This window comes from Antechinus flavipes, chromosome 4 (genome assembly GCF_016432865.1).
Source record: "Antechinus flavipes isolate AdamAnt ecotype Samford, QLD, Australia chromosome 4, AdamAnt_v2, whole genome shotgun sequence".
Lineage (NCBI taxonomy): Eukaryota > Metazoa > Chordata > Mammalia > Dasyuromorphia > Dasyuridae > Antechinus > Antechinus flavipes.
In genome coordinates this window covers 178570865-178593756 of record NC_067401.1, presented here as the reverse complement: position 1 = coordinate 178593756, position 22892 = coordinate 178570865, and the positions used below count along the sequence as shown (strand labels likewise).

The 22892-nt window shown below is 37.1% G+C and overlaps 1 long non-coding RNA gene across 1 annotated transcript in view; it reads right to left on the bottom strand.

Annotated features, from left to right (window-relative positions):
* The window catches only part of LOC127560768 (uncharacterized), a 73944-nt gene that overhangs the window by 7380 nt on the left and 43672 nt on the right, over positions 1 to 22892 (bottom strand). The window lies entirely within an intron of this gene.

The following is a 22892-nucleotide window of genomic DNA, read 5'->3' as shown; positions in this document are numbered from 1 at the left end:
TATTTTAAAAGTAAAATAACTACAGAAAGTATAAAATGCTTGAGTCTACCTATCAAGACACATATAGGAAATATCTGACTATAATTACAAAATACCTATTAACTAAATTAACTTACTGCCATACTAATCAACCAACCAAATCATTTTTTAGGTCTATAGAACTAGAAAAAATGTCAAAACTAACCTATTTCAATGGAAATATTTTTAATGGAAAGGAAGGTGGCCTAATAAAACCACATTTCAAATTATGTTGCAAAGCAATAATCATGATTAAAGTTATTTAGTACTTAATAAGAAATAGAAAGATCTATCAGGTGGACCACATTAGGTACACAATGTATAAAAGTCAATAAAATGCAATAATTTAGCATTTATTAAATTTAAAGATTCTGGCTACTAGGATAAATATTTTTGACAAAAACCAAGAAAATTGGAAAGCAATGGAACAAAAATTATATATAATTTCTCACACATGTAAATCTTTCCAGCAGATTTTTCTGATAAAGGTATCTCTAAGTTCCAAAGTAACTTGTTCAAATTTATAAGAATAATAGCTATTCAATATAATTAGGCCATTTCCAAAGAAAGCAATGTAAGCTGTAAATGGAAAAAAAAAAGTGCTTCAAATCACTATTCATTGCAAAAATGTAAATTAAAGCAGTTCAATTTCTATTTCACACTCATCACATTGGCAAAGGTGATTAAAAAAGGGAAATTTAAAATGTTTGAGGGATTTGGGGAAAATAGGCACTTTGGGTACACATGGGAATTATGCTCAGTATTTTATTAAACTGAATTCTGGCTGATATCACTACTAGACCCTCATCTCAAAGACATCAAAGAAAAAGGGAAAAGACTTAAATGTTTAAATATACTTGTAGGAATTCTTTTTTTTTTCTTCTTATAGTAAGAAAGAACTGGAAACTATGGAATGGGCATCAGTTGCAGAATGTATAAGTTATAATATAGGAATGTAATGAAATACTATTGTATTGTAAGAAATTATGAAAAGAACAGTTTTAGTAAAACCTGTAAATACTTGTATTATATCATGCACAATAAAGATATCAAAATCAAGAGAAAATGGATATAACTTTGAAATTGTAATCATGTCTAGATGACTGGTGAAAAAGTAAAGTATGCACATCTTGATAGCATAGGTTAAAGATTGAATCACATCATTTTTGGATTTGCCTGATACAAAATTTTGTTTCCTGCGTTTTTCATTTTAAATTTACTTTTAACATTCTTTTTTTTTTATATTGTTTTCTTTAATATTTTTCCCCAGTTAACTTTTACCATTATTTTTTAAAGTATTTGGAGTTTCAAATTCTCTCTCTCTCCTGTCCCTGCTTCTGGCCTATCCACTAATAAGATAAGTTAACATTTTTCTATTAGCCATATCAGAAAAAGCAAGAAAAATAAGGTGAGAAAGCTATATTTCAACGTGCACTAAGAGTTCATCAGTTTTTTCCTCTGGAAATCAATAGCATTTTTCCTCATGAGTCCTTTGGAATTATCTTGGATCATTGTGTTGCTAAGAATAGCCAAGTCTTTTACAGTGTCATCATTGCAATATTGTTATCACTGTGTACAATGATCTCTTATTCTACACATTTCCCTTTGCATCAAGCTCATATAGTGTTTCTGGTTCAGGTATGTCTCTTGTAAATGACATATTGTCGGATTCTGGTTTCTAATCCATTCTGTAATCTGCTTCCATTTTATGAGTGAGCTCATACCATTCACATTTAGAATCATCATTATTAACTGTATATTTCCCTCTATCCTATTTGCTTCTGTTTTTCTTTTTCTTTCTCTCTTTTGATCCTGTCATTCCTCAAAAGTCTATTTTGCTTCTGATCACTGCCTCCCTTAATTTGCCCTCACTTTTATCCACACTCCTTTTTCTTTTATCCCCATTTTCCTCTTGTTCCTATGTTGGATAAGATAGCTTTTTATAACCAGCTGAGTGTGTGTGTGTGTGTGTGTGTGTGTGTGTGTGTGTGTGTGTATGCATGTACACATGCATATGTGTATGTATTCTGTCTTGAGCCAAATTTATGAGTGAGATTTAATCAATGTATGCCATCTTTACCATTTCCCCTCTACTGTAAAAGCTCTTCCTTCTATACCTCTTTTATATGAAATAATTTTCTCCATTCCACTTCTCTTTTCCCCCTTTTCCCAGTGCATCTCTTCTTCTGACTCCATTAAAAAAATAATCCAAACCAAATTAACTCATGTTAATTTGTCTATATAAACTGTCTCTAATTGCTCTAATAATGATAAAGTTCTTAGGCATTACATGTACCGCCTTCCCATATAGGGAATTCATTTATTTTTGAGTCCCTTATGATTATTCTTTCATGTTTACCTTTTTATGCTTCTCTTGTGTCTTCTGTTTGAATGTCAGTTTTTCTGTTTAGCTCTGGTCTTTTCATCAGGAATGCTTGAAAGTCTTCTATTTCATTAAATATCTACTTTTTCCCCTGAGGAGGATTAATTTTGGTGAGTAGGTTATTCTTGATTGGAATCCTAGCTACTTTTCCTTCAAGAATATCATATTCAGGAAAAAAAATCATACAATCAAGATAGTGGAGTGAAGCCAGGAAGCTACTTGAGCTTTCTCAGCTTCCCTCGAAAATCATATGAAACAATATGAAACTCTGAACAGAGTCTGATGGAATGAAACTACTCTCAAACTCATGATAGATTAGAAGAACATCAAGAAAAGTTAGTCTCAATGGGGCAAAAGTGTGTTCAGCATAGATCAGACAGTGTCTGGGAAAGCCACTGACAAGATCTTAAACACATATAAGCAACTGATATTCTCTGTCCTGGCTCAGTACTACTACTGAGACCAATGAGACTACTACTAGCAGACCAATGGGGCAGCCTCTAATTCCAGCTCAGAAGGCAAATTGCCAGCCAAGGAAACTAGTCTGTTGCCTAGAGAGAGCGGGTAGGGCTACCTTCTACTGTGAGCAAGACATCAAACACAAGGGGATCCTATGCTCAAAGCCAACGTTTAGAACCACACAGTAAGTTTGGGACAGTGCCCCTGTACCTCAGAAGCAGACCTTAACCTTAAGAGTCACAAAATAAGAAAAAGAAAGAAAGAAAATGAGCAAGAAACAGAAAGCCACTATGATGACAAGGAAGACCAAAACACCAACTCAGAAGAGAACAAAAATTTACATGGGAAATATCACAGGGTGATTTGAATTAGTCTCAAGTCCAAAAAGATTTCTTGGAAGCACTCATATAGGATTTTTAAAGGCAAATAAGAGAGGTATAAGAAAAATAGGGAAAAGAAACTAGAGGTATGCAAGAGAGATTCAACAGCTTGGAAAAGGAAGGACAAAAACGGAATTGACAAAAATTCTGTTAAAAATATAATTGGTGGAAGTATTCTAGGAAGATAGTGGAATAGATCAACAAATGTAAAACTCTCTTGATTTGTCCCACAAACAGAACAAATTTGCACTTTAGGGCAAACATAGATTGGTGAAAAAGAAAAAGAAGGCTTGGAAGTGAAAAGGGGTCTTAGGAAAATTTGAGAAAATTATCCTGGAGTAGAAGAACAGGAGGGCCAAGTAGAAAGATTCTTTAATCTGCCAATCACCACCTCAAAGAGATCCTTTGTGGAAAAAACATGGGAATATTATTGCCAGATTTTGAAACTCCCAGATCAAAGAGAAAATTCTGCAAAAAAAACCCAAGGGGAAAAAAAAAATTCAAATACACTGAAGCTGAAATTGGATTTGTATAGTAGTTAACAGCAACCATGATAAAAGACTGCAGGTCCTTCTATCATAATGGCAATCAAAGGAAGTAGGTCTGTGACCAAAAATATCATATCAAAATATCAAAATTATTGATAATATTCAATAAAAAATGTACATTCAATGAAATTGTAGATTTTTAGGATTTTCTTTCAATCAAACCCAAACTTAGTAGAAATTTTTAACATATAAGAGCTAATATCAAAGATCAATATTAAAAAAAAACCTTAATATAGACAAATTGTTTGGTTTTTTCCTTTGTTTTACATGGAAATGTATATATCTTTAAAGTTGATATCAGCAATTGAACAGCTCAAAAGAAAAACTGGAGCAGAGTTATGATTTGATTCTGAAATGAAACTACCTAGAAAAAAAGGTAAAAAAAATAGTAATCAGGTTATAAAAATGAGGTGCAGAGGAAAAATAGATGTATAGGTATTAGAGGGAGGAAGAGCGCTTGTAGTTCTGAAAACCTACTCATGTTGGGAATGGGTTAAATAGACAATACTACCTATAAACCAGGAAGAGTATAGCATCTCCAAAATTTATAAAGAAATTAGGGGGCAAGGAATGAACTGAAGGGGGAAGTAAAGAGGGGAAGAAGATAAGGGAGGGGTCCATGATTCGAGGGAGGTTAAGTAATAGTAAGGCAAATTAAGGAACAGAATTAAAGTAAAAGAGTTATCAGGGATAGGAAAGAAGAGGTATACACAAACATTATAACAAGGATCAGGAATAGAATTTATTAGGAAAAAATATGGCTATTAATCATTGGTCTTAGGCAAAGTCAAACTTAAAAATTCAATCAAAAGAGAAATTTACATTGTATGTCAGCCATATTAATATTGTTTTAGATGCATGTTTACATACACAAATGCGTGTGTGTATATATATATTTGAGTATATATAGATATGTATGCAGGTTATATATATATATGTGTGTGTATATATATGTGTGTTTATAGATATGTACGTGTATATGTGAGTGGTCTATGTGTGTGAATGTACATGTGTGTGGTGTTATGGATGTGTATGTGTTTATGTGCGTGTGTATCTGTATGTGTATATAACATATTTTAAAATCCTAATTGAGTACTAAATTAGAAATTCTTAAACTCAAATGAGAGATTGCAACTAAGAAAACTACTTTACTGATAAATAAAACTAAGTGTTGGTTTTATGAAAAATAAATAAAATAGATAATATACCTTTGGTTAATTTGATTTAAAAGAGGGAAAAAAAACAAATTTCCAGCATCAAAAATGAAAATTTACCACCAATGAAGAAGAAATTAAAACAATGATTAGGAGCTATTTTGCTCAACTGCATGCCAACAAATTCAATAGTCTAATTGAAGTGGGTGAATATTTACAAAAATATAAACTGTCCAGATAAACAGGAAAGGAGATAAATTATTTAAATAATCCCATTTTAGAAAAAGAAATTTAACAAGCCATCAATGAACTCCCTAAGAAAAAAATCTCCAGGACCAAATGGTGTGGGGAGCCGGCACTAATCTACAGGTGATAAAGCCACATTCCTAAGACTACTCTAACCTTGAATAAACAGACATTTAGAAGCCTCCTGGAGCTTCCTACATCATCAATTCGTCTTTTGGCGGGAAACAAATCCTTTGTCTAGGGCTCCCTCTGTACTGAGTTCGCAAGACCCCCACTCCCTTACAATCCACCATAAATACTTGTACTTTTGCCCACAATAAACGAGACTTGATCAGAAAGCCTGTCTTGTCTCCATTCTACCCGTCTCCTGTCTTTTGCCCCTTCTCTTCTCTTTCAGGGCCAACACACACTCTCTGTTCCGGAGGCCGGGACAATTGGCGCCCAAACGTGGGGCCTAAAAGATTTTGGAGTAAGGAGTAGCCACTGCTAGATCGAACCTCTGAACAAAAAAGACTGCGCAGTCCTGGAGAATAAAGAGAATAAGGTCGCCACGGGTCCACCTGCCCTGGGGAATAGAGACCAGGTGAGTGAGGTTTTGATATGGGACAGGATATTAGTGTACATGATAGATTTATTGAGGGTCTCAAAGACTCACTAAGGACGCACAGAGTAAGGGTTAAGAAAAAAGAACTTGTAAAAATTTTTAAGTTTTTAGAAGATCTCTGCCCATGGTTCCCACAGGAAGGAACCATTGATGAGAAAAGTTGGAAAAGAATTGGAGATTGCCTTAATGATTTTTATAGGACTTTTGGTCCTGAGAAGGTTCCTATCACTTCTTTCAATTACTGGAATTGTAGAAATGATTTACTTTCTGCCCACCAACTTGATGACGATGTTAATAGAGTTATTCAGGATAGTTCCTCCTTTTTAAAAGGTGCCTTAAGACGCACCAACTCTAGATTTGAATTCGGGTCCACTAAGGATGAAAAAGATGTGGATTCTGTTTCAATTACTATTCCTTTAGAGGACTCAGATAAAACATCAGCCTAACTTCGATTAATAATGCCCCACCCCCTCATTCCCCTCGCAAGCCTGCTTACAGAAAGCACTATCCTTCCCTCAGCTGCCTTGATTCCCCTGCCCCAGGCAATGAGCATTTAGATCTCGCTAGAGCTGCTGAATCGGAAAGAAAGGCTGCTCATTGTAGTGACACGGCTTTTGCTTTTCCCCTGGTCTCTAATAATCAGCAAATTTCACAGTCAAAATCCCAGTCGCAGTCCCTAGGTCCCTGCCCCATAAATTCGCAATCCCCGCCTCAGTATTGCACTATGCACCCCTTTTCCGTCATATCCTGTGCCCCTTTTTTTCAATCCACAAGAATTAAAAGCGGAAGTACAGTCGCTCCGTGAAATGACGCAATCTTAATTTGTCTCATAAAACGGAGGTTCCTGACGTTACCTTTACTACCGGAAAATCTGAACCAGATGCCGATCCCATTAAAAAATTAGATAAAAGGCCACAGACTAGCCGTTGCTCGTATCTTGCAGACACCTTTCATTTTTTCCTCAGTCATAGAAACAACCTCCCCTAATCTTTTGGATGGGAACGAAGAGATTGACCCATTCGGGAATACAAACGTTTTGGTTACAAAACACTGAGGGAACTAAAATCAGCAGAGTCTAAGTATGGTCCTACTGCACCTTTTACGCTCTTGTTCCTAGAGGGTTTCGACTCCATGTAGCTCCCTACTAACGATTGGTATTACCTTGCACGAGCCACATTAAATGGGGGAGATTTTGTACTCTGGAAATCTGAATTTAAAGAGAATTTTAAAGAAACCGCAGCAGAAATGTTGAAGCTGGTGGTGAAAGTGCCGGGTGGACCTTTGAAATGCTTATTGGCAATCCCCCGCTATGATACAAAGGAAGCACAGGCCCAATATGCCGTGGGCTATTTGTTCAAATTCAGAATGCAGCCACTAAGGCTTGGAGAAAATTCCCCCCTAAGGGGTCTGCCATCACCTCATTAGCTAGTATCAAGTCTGGGAGCAGAAGAATCTTAAGCAGATTCTATCAGTTGTCTTATTGAAGCGGCTGGCTTTATTCACCGATTGGCTTTTGAAAATGCTAATTCCGCTTGTCAGGCCGCTATTCGTCTTTTCAAAAGGCAGGGCACACTTTCTGATTATAGTCGACAGTGTGCTGACATTGGACCTAGTAGCCAAATAGGTGCTGCCATTGGGGCTGCTATCCAGGATTTTCTTGTGGGGGTTATCTCTGCCCCACGCAGAGTAAATGTTTTAATTGTGGAGGTGGTGATCATTTCGCAAAACAATGTACTTTCCCCAGACAGGGAACTGTGGAGCACCCCGTCATTTGTCCTAGGTGCAGGAAAGGAAAGCACAGGGCTTCTCAGTGCGGCTCAAAACCCGATAGTAATGGCCAACTGTTGCAGGAGCAGGAAAACTTCCTGTGGGGCCCACCCCAGGCCCCGTCAGTGAGTCAGGGACCCAACCTTGGGGTGCATCGGCTGGGACACTTCGACAATCCCCACCTCAGTCCAGCCCACCCTCGTGGCATCACTTGAGCTCACCAGAGCCACCCCCGGAAGCGCAGGATTGGACCTCTGTTCCACCTCCCAAGCCGTACTAACTCCAGAAATGGGCCCTCAGGTCCTGCCCACGGGGGTGTTAGGCCCCGCCCAAAAGTGTTTTTTGGATTAATCCTTGGAAGAGCCAGTTCCTCTCTTGCTTGGCTTTAGTGTTTACCCAGGAGTCATAGATAAAGACTTTCAGGGGGAAATTAAACTCATTGCTTCGAGCCCTATCCTTCCCTGTATCTGTCCCTGCAGGAGTCAGGATTGCTCAACTCCTCCTCCTGCTTATCAATAATGATTGTGGGATTATCATGACCACTCATTGTGGCACAGGCAGTTTAGGCTCATCAGAAGCTTATTGGATTCAGAATATTCTCCCTCAGAAATCCCTGCTAAGGCTTAAACTTGATGGCAGATCTTTTAAAAGCCTTATAGATACTGGTGAGGATGCAAGGTCATAAGAAAGGAAGAATGGCCTAAATACTGGTCATTAATTGTTGCCCTTACTCACCTTCAGGGCATTGGACAAAATACTAATCCTGAACAAAGCTCTAAAATGCTTATATGGGAGGATTCTGAGAAAAATACAGGCACTATACAACCTTATGTCCTCTCTGGCCTCCCCTATAATTTATGGAGTAGGGACTTCCTTTCCCAAATTAGCCTGGTTATGTTTAGTCCCAATGAGAATGTTACCTCCCAGATGCTTAGGCAAGGGTTCCTGCCTGGCCAAGGCTTCAGCAGGTGCTCACAAGGCATAAAGAAATCCTTAACAATCCAATGCCACCTCGACCGCCTAGGATTGGGAAATTTTCTGTAATGGTCACTGATGAGCCTTCTCCCCATGCAGATAGAATCTCTTGGAAAACCAACGAACCTGTTTGGGTAGATCAGTGGCCACTTCCTAAAGAAAAACTGACCTCTGCTGAACAGTTAGTGCAGGAACAACTCGCAGCTGGTCACATAGAGCCCAGTTATTCTCCTTGGAATACTCCTATTTTTGTGATAAAAAAGAATCGGGGAAATGATGTCTTCTTCAAGCAGTGAATAAAACAGTGGTCATAATGGGCACCTTATAGCCAGGTTTGCCCTCTCCAGTTGCTATTCTCCATAACTTTCTCAAGATTATAATCGACATTAAAGACTGCTTCTTCACTATACCCCTTCACCCTGTTGATCGTCAGTGTTTTGCTTTCAGCCTCCCTGCCATTAATTTTCAAAAACCCATGTCCCGTTTTCAATGTAAAGTCCTTCCTCAGGGAATGGCAAATAGCCCTACTCTGTGCCAAAAATTTGTGGCGCTTGCTGTCAACCCCATAAGGGACCACTGGCCTTCCCTGTATATCCTTCATTAATTACATGGATGATATACTTATAGCCAGAAGGGATGGCTCCGAACTTCTAGCCTGCTGCGATGCTTTGATGCAAAATCTCCGCTTAAAAGGCCTTCAAGTGGCACCTGAGTAGGTTCAGCTCAAAGACCTCTATACATATTTAGGCTTTGACCTCAATAAAACAGCCATCAAGCCACATAACCTTAAGATCAGAACTGACCACCTGATTTCTTTAAATGATTTTCAAAAGCTCCTTGGAGATATTAATTGTATCCGCCCCTACCTCAAACTTACCACAGGAGACTTGAAATCCCTATTTGACATACTCAAGGGAGAACCAGACCCTAAGTCACCTAGGAGTCTGATTAAAGAAGGTATACCAAGCCCTGTCTAGAGGAGAACATGCTATTCAAAAACAATTTGTCACCTTTATAAATTATTCTGAACTCCTCCGATTCGTCATTTGTGCCACCCCCCATACTCCCATAGGTGTTTTTTGGCAGTCCTCTCCTATTTTATGGATCCATCTCTCTGCTACTCCTGACAAAGTCATTATACCTTACTACCTTCTGGTTGCTAAGTTTATTATTTTGGCTAGAGAATCTAGTATAAAGCATTTTGTAAAAGACCCTGACAAGGTCATACAATCATATTCATTTTTAAAAATATTTTATTTTATTTAATAATAACTTTATATTGACAGAATCCATGCCAGGGTAATTTTTTTTTACAACATTATCCCTTGCACTCGCTTCTGTTCTGATTTTTCCCCTCCCTCCCTTCACCCCCTCCCCTAGATGGCAAGCAGTCCTATATATGTTAGATATGTTGCAGTATAACCTAGATACAATATATGTTTGCAGAACCGAACAGTTCTCTTTGTTGCACAGGGAGAATTGGATTCAGTAGGTAAAAATAACCCGGAAAGAAAAACAAAAATGCAAATAGTTCACATTCGTTTCCCAGTGTTCTTTCTTTGGGTATAGCTGCTTCTGTCCATCATTTATCAATTGAAACTCAGGTCTCTTTGTCAAAGAAATCCACTTCCATCAGAATACATCCTCATACAATACCGTTGTCGAAGTGTATAATGATCTCCTGGTCCTGCTCATTTCACTTAGCATCAGTTTATGTAAGTCTCTCCAAGCCTCTCTGTATTCATCCTGCTGGTCATTTCTTACAGAACAATAATATTCCATAATATTCATATGCCACAATTTATCCAGCCATTCTCCAATTGATGGGCATCCATTCAATTTCCAGTTTCTAGCCACTACAAACAGGGCTGCCACAAACATTTTGGCACATACAGGTCCCTTTCCCTTCTTTAGTATCTCTTTGGGCTTTTTAAGCCCAGTAGTAGCACTGCTGGATCAAAGAGTATGCACAGTTTGATAACTTTTGGGGCATAATTCCAGATTGCTCTCCAGAATGGTTGGATTCGTTCACAACTCCACCAACAATGCATCAGTGTCCCAGTTTTCCCACATCCCCTCCAACATTCATCATTATTTTTTCCTGTCATCTTAGCCAATCTGACAGGTATGTAGTGGTATCTCAGAGTTGTCTTAATTTGCATTTCTCTGATCAATAGTGATTTGGAACACTCTTTCATGAGTGGTAATAGTTTCAATTTCATCATCTGAAAATTGACTGTTCATATCCTTTGACCATTTATCAATTGGAGAATGGCTTGATTTCTTATAAATTTGAGTTAGTTCTCTATATATTTTAGAAATGAGGCCTTTATCAGAACCTTTAACTGTGAAGATGTTTTCCCAGTTTGTTGCTTCCCTTCTAATCTTGTTTGCATTAGTTTTGTTTGTACAAAGGCTTTTTAATTTGATATAATCAAAATTTTCTATTTTGTGATCAGTAATGACCTCTAGTTCATCTTTGGTCACAAATTTCTTTCTCCTCCACAAGTCTGAGAGATAAACTATCCTATGTTCCTCTAATTTATTTATAATCTCATTCTTTATACCTAGGACTTGGACCCATTTTGATCTTATCTTGGTATATGGTCATACATTCATATTCAAAAGCAGAGGTGGACTGACTATTCCAGACCACTGATCTTTGGCCTATTGCCTGTGCTTCCTTTCCTGGTGTCATTGATAATCATTATCCTGCTGATAAGCTTTTGCAGTTTTGCAGAATTCACCCTTTTGTCTTCCCAAATAAAACCTCCTCCCATCCCCTGCCTTCAGCTCTAGCTGTATTCATGGACAGCTCTTGTACTAGCATTGCTGCCTATGCTGTCCATGGCCGCATCACTTCCATCCCTACACCCTACACCTCTGCTCAACTTGTTGAACTTTTTGCAGTCCTCACTGTACTCCGTTCATACCCCCAAACACCCCTTAATATCTATATCGATAGTGCTTATATTGCCCAATCTGTCCCCCTCCTTGAAATTGTTGCATATATCAAACCCGCCTCCACTGCTATAGATTTATTCCTTCAAATACAGGCCGCCATTCGCTCCTGTTCTGTCCCCTTTTATCTATGCCACCTCCGTGCTCATACCGGCCTTCCTGGTCCATTGTCAGAAGGAAATGCTCTTGCTGACATTGGTACCTGCTCATGCTACATTCTCCTCTCCTCTGCCTTACATGAGGCACAGCATGCGCACTCTCCATCACCTAAATGCTCATACATTACGTCTTCTATTCAAGATTATTCCGGAACAGGCCTGACAAATAGTTAAGCAGTGCCCTGCTTGTGTCACTTTTCTACCCACACCCCATCTTGGGGTTAACTCATGGGGATTATTCCCTAATGAGATATGGCAGGTGGATGTCACTCATTTACCAGACCTTGGGAAACTTAAATTCCTTCATGTGACTATTGATACTTTCAGTGGGTTCCTTTTTGCTACACTTCAAACTGGTGAGGCTTGTAAACATGTAATTGCCCATGTATTGGCCTGCCTTTTGGTCATGGGCCTGCCTACCTCTTAAAACTGATAATGGTCCAGGATATTCTGGTCAAGCCTTTAAAGCCTTTTGTGCTACCCTTTCCATTCAGCATGTCACTGGCATTCCCTATAACCCCCAAGGCCAGGGCATGGTGGAAAGGGCTCATCAAACCCTTAAAAACATTATTATAAGATTAAAAGGGTTATCCTATATCCTATAAAAAGGGTCCCCACGGAACCTTGTTAATCATGCCCTATTCATTTTAAACTTTTTACACCTGGATTCAAAGGGTAAAACTGCAGCAGACCGCTTTTGGCACTCTAATACTGCTTATAGCTATGCCAAAGTGCTATGGAAAGATCCCCTAACCAACAAATGGCAGGGCCCTGATCCGGTCCTTATCTGGGGACGAGGCTCTGTCTGCATTTATTCCAAAGAACTAAAATCTGCCAGGTGGTTACCAGAGTGTCTGGTTAAACAGATTGAGGACAACTCAGGAAATAACTTCATACCCTCCAGGGAAGATGATTCTCCCTGAGATACCTCTTTCTCCTTTCTCCTACAGTGTTGAGAATGTCTCACTACCTGATCCTGCTTGTTATGATTATCTCTGCCCTCCCCTACCTTTATGGCAGTTTCACTCCACCACCAGATCGAGAGAAGCTGCTCAGGCAGCTGTATGGAGCTCCTTGCAAATGCAAAGGGGGATACACGACAGTCAAACCTCGGTATCATTTTGGAGGCACCGATTGCGGTTCTCACGTAGCCCACCTGACCATGGAAACCCTCTCCAGAGGTGTTATCACGTGGACCAGCTACAAGTACATGAAGAAACCCACTATCATCCCTCCGTCAATGATTGCCCTGAGCTGTGTCCCACCCATTGCTATTTTGCACTAGCAATGCATTCTTCCTGCTATGACCATGTTCAACAATGTACTCATACGGACAGTAAAGTCTATCTCACAGCTATACTCCAAAGATCATGGGGATTGGGGATTGGGATTTTTCTAACCCTACTGGCCACAGCCCCTATCAGCAGGCTTCCTGTCTGGGTACTATTGGAAAAGATATCTGTTGGCCTGTTACCATGCCTATATATATTTCTGAAGGGGGAGGTCCAACTGATATGGTAAGGGAAGCCATAGTCCAACGTCAAATAGAAGAACTTATCAGGCAAATGTACCCCACCTTACACTACCACCCTCTACAACTACCAAAGTCTCGGACCATAGACTTAGACACCCAGACCTCCTCCATTTTAGAAGCCGGGTTTGGAACACTTAAACGCAACCAATCCCACTTTAGCCAAAGACTGCTGGTTATGCATAACCCTTGGTACCCCCATGCCTATCGCTATCCCAGTAAATAATACAAATAGCTATCGGCCTGAAGAAAATAGTACTATTGTGCTCCCTTTTCGTGTACAACCTGTAGGCTTCATAGAATCAGAATGCTTAGAACAAGCCCCTCACAATAATTCTTTTGATGTTGATGTGGGGTTTGTAACCTTTGCAAATTGCTCCTCAATTGTTTCTGTTGTATTCCCTGAGTCCCCCGCCCCCCTTTGCCCTGCGGCCGGTCAAGTGTTTGTGTGCAGAGGTAATTTAGCCTTCACAGCCCTACCGGTAAATTGGACAGGAACTTGTGTTCGAGCTGTTATTCTTCCTGATATTGACATCATTCCGGGGGATGAACCAGTCCCCCTCCCTAGCCTCGATTCCATCAGTGGCAGGACAAAAAGAGCTGCCCTTTTCATACCATTACCTGGTGGGCCTTGGTATAGCTGGCACAGTTGGGTCAGCGGGTTTAGGGATTGTTGTGCATTCAAATACCAAACTTTCAAATCAGATTATTGATGATATTCTGGCACTCTCTAGTACCATTAATGACCTACAAGATCAAATCGATAGCTTGACAGAAGTGGTATTACAAAATAGACGCAGTTTGGATTTTCTTGTGGCAGAACAAGGAGGGATAAGTTTAGCCCTCCAAGAATGCTGTTGCTTCTCTGCAAACAAATCCGGTATTGTTAGAGACAAAATTAGGAGACTCCAGGAAGATTTGATTAAGTGGCTCCAAGAACTGTTTGATAACCCTCTTTGGAGTGGGCTCCATGGGATCCTCCCTTATATCCTTGGGCCTTTAATTGGCTTTCTCGTACTTTTGTCCTTTGGACCCTGGGCTTTCCGGAAAATCACGTCCTTTGTAAAATTCCAGATAGATAGTGCACTAGCAAAACCCATCCACATACATTATCACTGCCTTGAGACTGATGATGACCCCCTTGATGCTCATATGAGCAACAAAAATTTCCAAAAAACATCGAGACCTGGTTAGCCAATGACGGGTAAGATTCCTCAAGGACGAGCCAACCTAAGCCAGGAAGAGGTGTTTCTGTACATCCTTCCTATGACAGGTAAGACTTCTCCCCATAGGGACAACCTAAGCCAGGCACAGGTTGGGAAATGAAAAATTCTATATTTGATTCTTTATATAAATACTAAAATGGGGACCTGTGGGGAGCCAGCACTAATCTACAGGTGATAAGGCCACATTCCTAAGACTACTCTAACCTTGAATAAATAGACATCTAGATGCCTCCTGGAGCTTCCTACATCATCAAAGGCCCCTGATCAATTCATCTTTTGGCAGAAAATAAATCCTTTGTCTAGGGCTCCCTCTGTACTGAGTTCGCACGACCCCCACTCCCTTACAACCCACCATAAATACTTGTACTTTTGCTCACAATAAATGAGACTTGATCAGAAAGCCTGTCTTGTCTCCATTCTACGCGTCTCCTGTCTTTTGCCCCTTTTCTTCTCTTTCAGGGCCAACACACACTCTCTGTCCCGCAGGCCGGGGCAAAATGGATTTACAAGTGACTTCAATCAAGCATTTAAAAAACAACTAATTCTAATACTATGTAAACTATTTGGAAAAATAGGTAAAGGAGGAATCTTGCCAAATTCCTTCTTGGCATAAATATGGTGCTGATACCTAAACCAGGAAAAGCCAAAACTGAGAAAGAAAATTATAGGGCAATCTCCCTAATGAAATGAATGCAAAATTTAAATTAAAATATTAGCTAAGAGATTACAACAATTTATCAGTCAGATAATACAATATGCCCAACTGGGATTTATACCAGGAATGCAGGGCTGGTTCAATATCAGGAAAACTATCAGCATGATTGACCATATCAATAACAAATCTAACAGAAATCATATGATAATTTCAATAGATGCAAAAAAAAAGCTTTTGAAAAAATATAACACACATTCCTATTGAAACACTAGCAAGCCCAAAAAGTTACCAAATTGTGCATACCCTTTGACCCAGCAGTGTTTCTATTGGGCTTATATCCCAAAGAAATACTAAAGAAGGGAAAGGGACCTGTATGTGCCAAAATGTTTGTGGCAGCCCTGTTTGTAGTGGCTAGAAACTGGAAAATGAATGGATGCCCATCAATTGGAGAATGGCTGGGTAAATTGTGGTATATGAATGTTATGGAATATTATTGTTCTGTAAGAAATGACCAGCAGGATGAATACAGAGAGGACTGGCGAGACTTACATGAACTGATGCTGAGTGAAATGAGCAGAACCAGGAGATCATTATACACTTCGACAACGATATTGTATGAGGACATATTTTGATGGAAGTGGATTTCTTTGACAAAGAGACCTGAGTTTCAATTGATAAATGACGGACAGAAGCAGCTACACCCAAAGAAAGAACACTGGGAAACGAATGTGAACTATCTGCATTTTTGTTTTTCTTCCCGGGTTACTTATACCTTCTGAATCCAATTCTCCCTGTGCAACAAGAGAACTGTTCAGTTCTGCAAACATATATTGTATCTAGGATATACTGCAACATATCCAACATATAAAGGACTGCTTGCCATCTAGGGGAGGGGGTGGAGGGAGGGAGGGGAAAAATCGGAACAGAAATGAGTGCAAGGGATAATGTTGTAAAAAAATTACCCTGACATGGATTCTGTCAATATAAAGTAATTATTAAATAAAAATTTAAAAAAAAAGAAACACTAGCAAGCATAGAAATAAATAGTATTTTCTTTAAAATGATAAGCATTTATTTAAAACCATCAATAAGGATTATTTGTAATGGGAAGAAACTATATGTATTCCCAGTATGATCGGGAGGGTGAAACAAAGATGACATTATCATTATTATTATTCAAAATTGTACTAGAAATGTTGGTTTTTAGCAATAAGAAAAGAAAAAGAAATTGAAGGAATTAAGTGGACAATGAGAAGATAAAGCTAACATTCTTTGCAGATGATATGATGGTTTTCTTAGACAATTCTAGAGAATCATCCAAAAACCTACTTGAAACAATTAACAGCTTTAGTAAAATTGCAGGATATAAAATAAATCCAAATAAATCATCAATATTTCTGTTTCTAATAATAACCAACAGCAAAAGATAGAGAAATTCCATTTTAAAATAACTGTTGAGAAAATAAATATTTGGGTGTTTATCTGCAGAACAAACCCAGGAATTATATGAATACAATTACAAACCACTTTTCACACAAATAAAGTCAGATCTAAACAATTGGAAAAATATCAAAGGTAAGCCAAGCTAATATAAAATGTCTACTCAATAAAATAAAAATCATTTTATAGAGCTAGCAAAATCTTAATAAAATTCATCTGGAAGAAGAAAAGGTCAAGCCTATCAGGAGAATTAATGAAAAAAAAATTAGAAAGGATGGTGGCCTAGCAGTACCAGATCTAAAATTCTATTATAAAGTAGCAGTCATCAAAAACATATAGTACTGACTAAATAATAGTGATGGATCAGTGAAATAGGTTAAATACACATGACATAATAGTCAATGACTATAATAATCTATTGTTTTATAAACCCTAAAACTCCAGCTTCTGAGATAAAAACTCCCTATTTCACAAAAAATTGCTGGGGAAACTGGAAAATAATGCCAGAAATTCAGTGTGGATCTACATCTCATACCCCATGCCAAAAATAAGGTCAAAATAGATATACAATTTAGGCAATAAAAGGTGATACTATAAGGAAATTAGGTGAGCATGGAATAATTTACGTAATAGATATTTGGAGAAAAGAGGAATTTTATGACCAAAGAAGAACTAGAGAACATTATGAAATGCAAAATGTTGATTACATTAAATTAAAAAGTTTTTGCACAAAGCCAACTACAGCCAAGATTAGAAGGGAAGCAGAAAGCTGGGGAAATTTTTTTATAGTTAGTCTTTCTGATAAAGGCCTCATTTCTTAAATATATAAAGAACTGAATCAAATTAGAATACAAATCATTCCCCAATTGATAAATGGTCAAAGGACATAAACAGACAATTTTCAGATGAAGAAATTAAAGCCATCTATAGTCATGCAAAAACATTCTCTAAATCACTATTGATTAGAGAAATTCAAATTAAAAGAGCTCTGAGATACTTCCTCACACATCTCAGATTGACTAAGATGACACAGGAAAAGATAATGATAAATGTTGGAGAGGATGTGAGTAAATGGGATATTAATGTGTAGAGAACCACAGATAGTGGGGAACCCTGGGTGAGGTATAAGACCCTTTAGTCCAGTAAGGAACCTTACTGACAGTGTCTGGTTTGGCTCCCCATTCCCTTTAAGAGCATCTTGGCCTTCTTGAGAAGTCAGAGGGTATAACAATCTGTGTTATAATTAAAGCAGAGTTATACTAAAGTGGCAAGGAAACATCTGCACATAATAGCAAGTTATTTATGTGGTCCTACATGTTCAGTATCCTATACTTAGCACATGCAGTGAGTTATAGTTATATAAGTGTATTGGGGGTATATAAGGCTGAGAAAATTTTGAATAAACAGACCTATATGACTCTCCTTGTGAGTTCCGCTCCTTTATTCCTCACCCATGATCAGGATTTGTTTGGGCTGGTACAGAAATCCTCTAATGAGAAGATTTGGATACTAACGCATTGTTCGTGCAGTTTTTAAGTGATCCAACTATTCTGGAGAGCAATTTGGAGTTATGCCCAAAGGGCTATAAAACTGCATAACCTTTGATCCAGTAGTGCCACTACTAAATCATAAAAAATCATAAAAACAGTAAAAGGGCCCACATGTGCAAAATTGTTTGTAGTAGCTCTTTTTGTGATGACAAAGAATTGGAGTAAATATCCATCAATTGTAGAATGCCTGAATAAGTTATAATATATGATTTTAATGGAATATTATTATTCTATCAAAATGATAAATAGGTTGATTTTAGAAAATCCTGGAAAGATTTACATGAACTAATGCTGAGCATAACAAGCAGAACCAGGAAAACATTGTACCCAGTAACAGCATGATTGTGCAATGATCAACTATAATAGACGTGATTCTTTACAGTGTTTCAGTGATCCAAGACAATCCCATAAACGTTGGATGGAAAACACTAACTGCATCTAGAGAGAAAACTACAGAGATTGAGTGTAAATCAACACATGTGATGTTCACTTTTTTTTTCTTCTATTTTTATTTTTCTTTCATGGTATTTCCCTTTTGGTCTAAATTTCCTTTCCTAACATGATTCATAAGAAAATATGTTTAAAAAAATAGAATGTACATGTATAACCCCCCAAATTTTGTAAGTGGGTAACATAATTTAAAAATATATATATATTTGATATTTTCTATTCAAGAGAAGTGACAGCTTTTATCTTTTTTTTTAATACTTAGCTTTTTACACAATATCTCGTACATAGTGTCTATTGTTGTTATTGAGCTGCTCAGTTGTATTAGACTACATCACAGGGTTTTCTTGGCAAAACTACTAAAATGTTTGATAGCTTCTCAAAACCATTAGGATTAGGAGATTTATTTTTCCTTTTCATAGTTCCTTTCCTGCCAACTCTATTTTCCTTTTTTTTTTTTTAATGTTTTTTTCCCATGAAAACATGTACCATATCTATTTCCTTTAAGAGACTAGATTACATATAGATAAATATAGAGATAGACATAGATATAGGGGCAGCTAAGTGGTGCAGTAGATAGAGCACCAGCCCTGAAGTCAGGAGAATCTAAGTTCAAATCTGGTCTCAGGAACTTAACACTTCCTAATTGTGTGACCCTGGGTAAGTCACTTAACCCCAATTACTTCAGCAAAAAAAAAAAAAAAAAAAAAAAAAAAAAAGGAAAGAAAAAAGAAAAAAGAGTAGATAATTAATATTATTTAATGTTTATTTTGTCTTCTATTTGTTTGGGTATTTCCTATTTTGAAGGCATTTTTCCATTTTCGTTGTATTCTCAGTTTTGTTAGCATATAACTGCACAGAAGTTTCTGATAATTCTCTTTATTACAATTTTGTTGTAATTTCACCTTTTTCATTTGTTACTTTGTTGGTTTTTCTGATCTCTTCTTTTTTCTTGTTCTTTTTTTTTTTTTCCAATTTTAATTAATTAATTTTTTAAAAACTTTTTATTGACAGAACCCATGCCAGGGTAAATTTTTACAGCATTATCCCTTGCACTCACTTCTATTCCAATTTTCCCCCTCCCTCCCTCTAATCCCTCCCCCAGATGGCAAGCAGTCCTTTATATGTTAAATAGGTTAAAGTATATCCTAGATACAATATATGTGTGCAGAACCGAACAGTCCTCTTGTTGCACAGGAAGAATTGGATTCAGAAGGGTATAAATAACCCGAGAAGAAAAACAGAAATGCAAGCAGGTTATATTCATTTTCCAGTGTTCTTTCTTTCAGTGTAGCTGCTTCTGTCCATCCTTGATCAATTGAAACTGAATTAACTCTCTTTATCGAAGAGATCCACTTCCATCAGAATATATCCTCAAACAGTATCGTTGTTGAGGTATATAATGATCTCCTGGTTCTGCTCATTTCACTTAGCATCAGTTCATGTAAGTCTTGCCAGTCCTTTCTGTATTCATCCTGCTGGTCATTTCTTATAGAACAATAATATTCCATAACATTTATATACCACAATTTACTCCATTCTCCAATTGATGGGCATCCATTCATTTTCCAGCTTCTAGCCACTACAAACAGGGCTGCCACAAACATTTTGACACATACAGGTCCCTTTCCCTTCTTTTGTATCTCTTTGGGGTATAAGTCCAGTAGAAACACTGCTGGATCAAAGTGTATGCACAATCTGATAACTTTTTGAGCATAGTTCCAAATTGCTCTCCAGAATGGCTGGATGTGTTCACAATTCCACCAACAATGTATCAGTGTCCCTGTTTTCCCACATCCCCTCCAACATTCCGCATTGTCTTTCCCTGTCATTCTAGCCAATCTGACAGGTATGTAGTGGTATCTCAGAGTTGTCTTAATTTGCATTTCTCTGATTAATAATGATTTGGAACATATTTTCATATGGCTATAAATAGTTTTAATTTCTTCGTCTGAGAATTGTCTGTTCATATCCTTTGACCATTTATCAACTGGAGAATTGCTTGATTTCATGTAAATTAGAGTCAGTTCTCTATATATTTTGGAAATGAGGCCTTTATCAGAACCTTTGACTGTAAAAATGTTTTCCCAGTTTATTGTTTCCCTTCTACTCTTATCTGCATTTGTTTTGTTTGTACAAAAACTTTTCCATTTGATATAATCAAAATTTTCTATTTTGTGGTCAATAGTGATCTCTAGTTCTTCTTTGGTCATAAATTCCTCCCTCTTTCACAGGTCTGAGAGGTAAACTACTCTATGCTTTTCCAATTTATTTATAATCTCATTCTTTATGCCTAGGTCATGAACCCATTTTGACCTTATCTTGGTGTATGGTGTTAAGTGTGGGTCAATGCCTAGTTTCTGCCATACTAATTTCCAATTTTCCCAGCAATTTTTGTCAAATACTGTTTTCTTATCCCAAAACTGGGGTCTTTGGGTTTGTCAAACACTATATTATTAAAGTTATTGGCTGTTTTGTCCTTTGAACCTAACCTATTCCACTGATCAACTAATCTATTTCTTAGCCAATACCAGATGGTTTTAGTGACTGCTGCTTTATAATATAATTTTAGATCTGGTATAGCTAGGCCCCCTTCATTTGATTTTTTTTTCATTAATTCCCTTGAAATTCTTGACCTTTTGTTTTTCCATATGTACTTTGTTGTTATTTTTTCTAGGTCATCAAAATAGTTTTTTGGGAGTCTGATTGGTATAGCACTAAATAAATAGATTAGTTTAGATAGTATGGTCATTTTTATTATATTTGCTTGCCCAATCCAAGAGCATTTAATATTTTTCCAGTTGGTTAAATCAGACTTAATTTGTGTGGAAAGTGTTTTTTAGTTTTGCTCATAAAGTTTATGATTTTCCCTTGACAGATAAATTCCTAAATATTTTATACAATCAGTAGTTACTTTAAATGGAATTTCTCTTTGTAACTCTAACTGTTGGGTTTTGTTAGTGATATATAAGAATGCTGATGACTTATGGGGGTTTATTTTGTATCCTGCAACTTTGCTAAAGGTGTGGATTGTTTCTTATAATTTTTTAGTAGAGTCTCTGGGGTTCTCTAAGTATACCATCATATCATCAGCAAAGAGTGATAATTTGGTTTCCTCATTGCCTATTCTTATTCCTTTAATCTCTTTCTCAACTCTTATTGCCAAAGCTAGCATTTCTTTTTTTTTATTATTTTTTTTTCAAAGCTAGCATTTCTAATACAATATTAAATAGTAACGGTGATAGCGGGCAACCTTGTTTCACTCCTGATATTATTGGGAATGGTTGCAGTTTGTCCCCATTACATATGATGCTTACTGCTGGCTTTAAATAGATGCTCCTGATTATTTTAAGGAAAAGTTCATTTATTCCTATACTCTCAAGAGTTTTTAATAGGAATGGATGTTGGATTTTATCAAATGCTTTTTCTGCATCTATTGAGATGATCATATGGTTTTTGTTAATTTGATTATTAATATGGCCAATTATCCTGATAGTTTTCCCAATATTGAAGCAGCCCTGCATTCCTGGTATAAATCCTACTTGATCATGATGTATTATCCTGGGGATGACTTTCTGGAATCTTTTTGCTAATATCTTATTTAAGATTTTAGCATCAATATTCATTAGGGAGATTGGTCTATAATTTTCTTTCTCTGTTTTCAACCTACCTGGTTTAGGTATCAGTACCATGTCTGTGTCATAAAAGGAATTTGGTAGGACTCCTTCATTCCCTTTTTTTTCAAATAGTTTATATAGCATTGGGGTTAATTGTTCTTTGAATGTTTGGTAGAATTCACATATAAATTCATCTGGTCCTGGGGATTTTTTTTTTTTTTAGGGAGTTGATTAATAGCTTCTTCTATTTCTTTTTCTGAAATAGGACTATTTAAGCAATTTACTTCCTCCTCTGATAATCTGGGAAGCCTATATTTTTGGAGGTAGTCATCCATTTCACTTAGGTTATCAAATTTATTAGCATAAAGTTGGGCAAAGTAACCCCTTATTATTTCTTTAATTTCCTCTTCATTGGTGGAAAGTTCTCCCTTTTCATTTTTAAGACTACTAATGTGATTTCCCTCTCTCCTTTTTCTAATCAGATTTACCAAAGGTTTATCAATTTTATTGGTTTTTTCATAAAACCAACTCTTAGTTTTATTTATTAGTTCAATACTTTTTTTACTTTCTATATTATTAATTTCTCCTTTTAATTTTAGAATTTCAAGTTTAGTAATTGATTGGGGGTTTTTAATTTGGTCTTTTTCTAACTTTTTAAGTTGTAGGCTCAATTCATTGATCTTCTCTTTCTCTATTTTATTCAAGTAAGCCTCTAAGGATATAAAATTTCCCCTTAATCTCATAAATTTTGGTATGATGTCTCACCATTGTCA